Source organism: Malania oleifera, chromosome 5 (genome assembly GCF_029873635.1).
Source record: "Malania oleifera isolate guangnan ecotype guangnan chromosome 5, ASM2987363v1, whole genome shotgun sequence".
Lineage (NCBI taxonomy): Eukaryota > Viridiplantae > Streptophyta > Magnoliopsida > Santalales > Ximeniaceae > Malania > Malania oleifera.
Genome location: NC_080421.1, coordinates 32,003,172 through 32,009,859, shown reverse-complemented (window position 1 = coordinate 32,009,859; position 6,688 = coordinate 32,003,172). Strand labels below are relative to the sequence as shown.

At 36.9% G+C, this 6,688-nt stretch overlaps 1 non-coding gene across 1 annotated transcript; it reads left to right on the top strand.

The window, feature by feature from the left end:
* Positions 1-781: 781 nt before the first annotated feature.
* LOC131156918 (small nucleolar RNA R71) lies at positions 782-888 on the top strand. Its single transcript, XR_009137180.1, has one exon. It is a non-coding gene; the product is annotated as a small nucleolar RNA R71 (small nucleolar RNA).
* Positions 889-6,688: the final 5,800 nt, after the last annotated feature.

Sequence of the window (6,688 nt, the reverse complement as noted above, 5' to 3'; positions counted from 1 at the left end):
GGTTTCCTTTGATGGTGATTTCTCAATTTCTCTTCCACTCCTAAGTATGATGGCCTTGCATTGTTCCTTTGGATTCACTTGTGTGTTGTTAGGAAAAGTTCCTCTCTTTTGGGTATTAATGGTCATGGCCAGTTGCCAAATTTGCATTTCAAGATTCTTTATGGCGGCTCCCATGTTGTTACAATGAGTCTCAATGTTATCCAGTCATGCATCTGTCTGTTTAAACCTTACTTTTGTTTCCTCAACAAAAGATATCATGGAATCCTCAAGTGACATCTTCTTCTCATCTTGATGACTATCAAGTCCTGGAGGAGGTTGCAGCACATTCCTTGTATTTTCATAAGGCAAATTCTCATGATTTCAAAGTCCTGGATGGTAATATTGTGGCACTAGATTACCCCTATAGTTGTAGTTCCAATTGTTGATGTATTGAACCTATTCATGACTCACTTCATTGCTCGGATCTGTCATACTTTTAGTTACCACATATTCTACACTTTGCAGTATCCTCTGAGTGGTCAAAGCTGAAATCTAATGAGATAGAGAAGCAACTTGAGCAAAAAGTGCATCAAATGGCTCGAATTTATGAATTCCAACAACTTTCTTAGTCATAGTTCTTTCAGTTGGCCATTGATAGTTATTTGAGGCCATTTCTTCCAAAAGAGCAGTAGCATCCTCAAGTGTCTTTGACATCAAAGTTCCCCCAGATGCAGCAACAACTAAAGTCTGAGTTTGCCCATTTAACCCATTATAGAACATCTGAATCTGCAACCAATCCGGCAATCCATGTTGTGGCCAGTGTCAAATCAAATCCTTATACCTTTCCCATGCTTCATAGAGTGATTCAAAATCATGTTGTTTGAATTGACCAATCTCACTCCTGAGTTGAGCTGTTTCTGCAGGTGGAAAGAATTTAGCTAGAAATTTATCTGCCATGTCCTGCCAAATCATGATACTCCCCGATTGTAGAGACTTTGGTCAACCTCTTGCCTTGTCCCTCAAAGAAAAAGGGAACAATCTCGGTCTAATGGTGTCTTCGGTAACACCATTGATCTTTACAATGTCACAAATCTCCAAAAACATCACCAGATGGATATTAGGATCATCAAGTGGGGATCCATTGAATTGGGCCTGTTGCACGATACTGATTAATGTGGGTTTGAGCTCAAAATTATTGGCATTAATGGGCTGGCATCTGATACCCAAATAGTTGTCATTCACAACTGGTCGTACATAATCCTTCAAGGTGCGTGGCTAGGCACTATCTTGTCCGTTCTCCATGGCTAGTACCCTCTTTTTCTTTAGTGCTCTGAGAGTTCTTTCAATCTCTGGATCAAAAGGAGTAAAAGCATGGGTTCTAGCACTACGCATCCAATATCAAAAACGCACCAAAAATACAGAAAAAAATAATAATAAAATAAAATAAAATAAAAATAAAAATAAATAAATAAAAATATAAAAATAAAATTCTAAATTAAAACCAAGATAACTTTGTATCAATATTGGCAAAAATAAGAAAAATTCAATCCCTGGCAATGGCGCCAAAAACATAATCGGTGCAAACTGTAAATGCACAGTATCGTAGTTTTATAGTATAATGATGTGTAGAGTATTGTCCTTAGGGATTGATGTCTTAATTTTACCAAGTACCAAATTTATAATAACCTTGATTTTATTTAGAAAAATTAATAATTTTAGATTGCGAAATTTAAACAAAGCTACTTTAAATAAACTATTCAAGAGAATTTAAAATTGGATGCCGCTTATCAAATTACTGATGGTGAAAACTTTTAGGAAATCGATTTCATCTAATTTCTCACTATGCTTTACTCATCTAGCCAATTCGAATTCATGTTTTCTGTTTGTTAGAAAATCTCCAATTTTTCCAAAAGCCTCTTTCAATAGCCAATCAAAACCTATTCTTGTTTATTATTTAACATAAGATTATGCAAATTAATAACGCGAAAATGCAATAAGACCCTCAATTTTTAATGCTACGTAGGTTTATACAAGTCTTTCAACCTTTATATTTACCTACGCTGAATTATTCAAATCTATCTTATAATCTCCCCTTTTGGTAGCAAATCACAAGACTAATATCATTTAATTAATGGCCAGTTAATTAAAAGCATTAAGCGTAAAAAACTCAAACAAACATAAAGGAAAATTACTTCAGATTAGCATCAATGAGCAAGCATAGTTTAAAACCGGGCTACATCGTTTTCCTAGAATACAAAAATTTAGTTTATTATGAAAACTAAATCCAACATATAAGATTTCACCATGTGTTCTTTTATTTGGAGAGTAGAGGAAAAATCAACACTTGCAGCACCGCCATTGCTTGTCGTGAACACCTCGAGCACCACCGTTGTTCACTGCCTTCCGATTCTGTAAAGATTTTAATTTGCTGCGCGCCACCACCTCTCCTGTTCCACTGATCGTGTTGTTTTTTTAATATGGTGCAACCTCTCTAAAAGACTTCAAGAATGAAGACCTCCCCGGATGGATGCCTCCACCTGCGGCCTCCTCCTATTCATACAGCCTCTCCCAAAAGAAAATAAAAATTCCCACCCCCCTTTTCTTCCTATCTGTGCGCCCCCCAGAAAGTAGCCTAACATCTTTGACTTTTCAAAATCTCCATCTTTCCTTTCTTTCCTCTTCTTTCTTTTCTTTTCTTTCTTTCCTTTCTTTTTTTCCTTACCTAGCGTGTTGCTAAGATGACCCGAATGCATCGCCGGGTCACATCATCTTTAATATTTATTTTTATTTATTTTTTTCTTTCTTTTCTTTTTTTCAAAAGCATATGATCTGCCCTCCACTTTCAAGACCACTTTCAACCCTCCTACAGCTCTTAAATCTCAAGGCTCAAAACATGAAATTTGTAGAGAATTTCCTCAGCTTTCCATAGCATTTTGAATCGTCTAAATCGGAGCTCGGACGAGAAATTTATGCTGAAATAATCCATAAAAACAGTGCATGGTAACTTCACGTTCACTTTCGACCTTAATACAGCTAGTTTTTATCAAAACTTAAAACATGAAAGTTGTAGAGGGTTCTCTTAACTTTTTATGTCATCTTGAATCATCTAAATTAGAGGTTGGATGAAAGAGTTACATATAGATTATGAAGTAGTATCAAAAACGGCCTCTCTTTGCCTGCATAACTCAACTTCCTAAAATTATCCTTTAAATGTTCAAGAAAATATCGGATGCTCACGGTCTTGATTTGGTCTCCGCCTCATATACACGGCACCTCTTCGTGCTCATGACCTGCGTACATTCTAATTTCAAATTTAATGTTCATAATAACTATTCTGCAATAATCAAACACGAGTGTCCATAAATGTTCGGCAACATATAAGGTAATTATCTTAAAATTATCGGGTGAGCTCAATGATTAAACTATTAAACAAAATTGGGCATTTTAATTAAAATTATGATCTTGAATGCATGAAATCAAATGCATAATTACGCAACTGTGGCGCGTAATCATATTCCAATTACTCTTGGTTCAAATCTTTAAAACCCTAAATTGTGATTGAAATTTTTATCTATACATAGTTTCAAAGATTAGCTTGTTGATACACTCTTGTGCTTAAATTGAGATAGCCATTACTTTGAGTGTTGATTGCACACATACACCATTGAACTTATAGTTCTAATCTTGTTGATGTGCATTGATTGATATCGGTATATATCTGCTTATTGAAGAAGCATTTGAATTGTACACAAAAGTTTGTATTTCATTATCTGTTGTATTCCTGGCGTGCCCTGAGGGCATTTGATCTAGCCCATAAAGATCGATTGTTAGGGCCTTCTCTGCCCCGTAAGGAGAGTGTAAAAAGGTTGAGGTCAGCCCTAGAAATTTGACCTGGTTGTAATCGGTGCTGCTCCACCCATTAAGTGAACAATAGTGGTAATCCTCAAGCTTGCGAGCTAAGGCGAGGACATAGGCAGTATTGGTCGAACCCCGATAATATATCGTGTGTGCACTTTACATTTTAGTACTTTATATTTATTACACATGTATGTTATTCTCAATTGTCCATGAATGTTGCGCATGGTTTAATTTCCACACATTATATTTATCTGCACATTGGGGATTGCATAGACAGACCCTAGGTTTTGTATATACTGCTGCTGGATAGTTTAACCTAGGAGATAATTTTTTTAATTTCCAATTCACCATCCTCTTGGGAATACACCAAAGTCAACAGAGTTGCGTTAGAGTTGACTCCTGTGAGTCAACTCAATGATCCGTATCCGAGTTGCATCAGAGTTGACTCTTGCGAGTCAACTCAGCGATCTGTGTCCATGTTGCCCCCTGTGGGTTAACCTAGGTGTGTATATGGACTCGGGGGGAGTTACGGTCTGTGTCAGGTCTGGGTCACGTGTGGGACTTAAGTTTAATGAGAGTGGGCTTGAGTGAGTTGTTTTGGAATTAGGCCAGCCCAATTTGGGTCTTAAAACAAAGCCCACATTTGGATTTTTAAAAGTAAACCAGCCCACTTGGATTTAAAAAAAAAAAAAAAATAGGCACTTGAATTTTAAAAAAGCTGGCCAACCCACTTGGATTTTGAAAACAGTGCCTCGTGGGTTTTTAAAAAATGGGCCAGCCCGATCTGGATTTTAAAAAAGGGCCTCGTTTTATTTAAAAATAGGCTAGCCCAATTGGGATTTTAAAAACAGGGCCTCGTGGGTTTTAAAAGTGGGCTGTCCCAATTTGGATTTTAAAAATAGGGCCTCGTTTGATTTAAAAACGAGTTGGCCCAATTGGGATTTTAAAAATAGGGCCTCGTGGGTTAAAACAGAGCTGGGGTTTTGGGTTCTGAAATTTGGAAATGGGCCTTATGGGTTAAAATAGAATGGGCTTTGGCAGGTTTTGAGAACGGGCTATGGGTTTAAAGCTTGCAAATGGGTTCGAACCCAAATCCAAGTTCGAGTCAAGGGGTTCGGGAGACATGGTTAGGTGTTCGGATCTCTATTCAGGTACGGGTTTGGGTATGGGTCTAGACCTTCAGAGAGCCTGAGTTCTGGTTTAAATTAGAACCTAAACACCAAAGGGGGGGTTGCCTACACTTGAACTTTACACACAATTGATAGGAATTGAACGAAATGAAAGTGAATATTCTATATTTTACCTCTTCTTTCTTTCTCCTCCGGTATTCTTTTCCAACTATGTGTGTGTCTGTGCTCTGGCTTAGCGCTCCAAATTTTGCTCCATATACTTTCCGTGCTTTGAATTCTTCAAATTTTTATCCTCTGCTCCTTGCACCAAATAGTGCAGAACTCTTATTTGTTGTCGACCTGGCAGAACCTTCCCCCCTCTTTTTTGGTTTACTATTTATTTTGGAAGAACCTCTCTGCTCTTAATTACTTTCTTTTCTCCCTCAATTTTCACAGAGTACTCCTGTGCTCTCTCCTGTGTGTATATAGTGCTGGGAATCCCTATTTATAGGGAGCCTAGAAGTGCATTTTGGCACCAATTAACAACCTTCTCCTCCACTTGGCAGGGAATAATTCCCTCTAACAAACTCTCGTGTGATTTCCTTTTTCTGGTTTTGTGAATTTCTAGCTAACTAACTTCTATCCTTCTTTTCTATGCACAGGTGAATTGGAGCCCCAGTTGGCAGCACAAGAATGGCGGGCTTTCAGGGTTATTCCAACTTGGCGGGCTTGAATTGGAGAGACTAGGATTTTGGCTAGTTGGCAGCCCAAGAATGGAGAGCACAGGATCTTGCTTTTTTCTTTTCGTATTTTGCATTTTTTTTTATTTCTTTTTATTTTTTGTATTTTGTATGCTGATGTATGTACCCTCGGCTTATCTTTCCTACAACTTTAGTTTATACACCTTACTAGTGTTCTACAATTTGAAACTTGCATCTATTATTTCCCTGCACCTCACATGTATTATTTGCCTGCGTGTATCACTCCCGCACGTGTTGTCTTTGAATCAAATAGTGGTGCGTGCACTTTCTTACTTTTGACTTTGACCAATCTTGACCCAACAAAATAGAATATGACTTTAGTCTCCAAAAGAAACCGGTTTTAAAATTAAGACCCAATTTCAAAATAGGTTAAAGATTTTGGAAGCTCAATTCCAACTTTGAAAATTCCCAGACTCACGAAAACTTAAAGGACTCAATTAACTGAACCGTTCTTAACATTGGAACTTATAAGATGAGACCTAAACTTATTATGAAGAACATTGAGTTTGGAATTAAAGGACCACACCCGATCTATTATAAGCACTCTAAACTAATTTTTTTGGGTTTTGAAATTAAAATCCTAGACTTATTACAAAGAACAATGATTTCTAAACTAATTTTTTTGGATTTTGAGATTAAAATTGAAAACTTGGAGAATAAGACCTAGACTTATCATGGAGAACAATAATTCTAAAATTGAAGGAACTTAAAGCCTAGCCTACAATGAATTTGGTAACTACGGGGCTCAACTAAGGAAAATTGGTTTTGAAATCAACTAAATTAGAGATATTCAACTTAAAAAGACTTAATTTTCGAGCTCCTAAGACTCAAACCCTAGTACCTAAAAGGAATTTATTTTGGAACTATGGGGGCCTACATAACAATCAAGGTTAATTTTGCAACTAAAAGAGTTAACTAAAATTACAATAGACCTTTTCTAATAGTTTGCCTAAAAACCTAAGACCTGGACTAAACATTTAC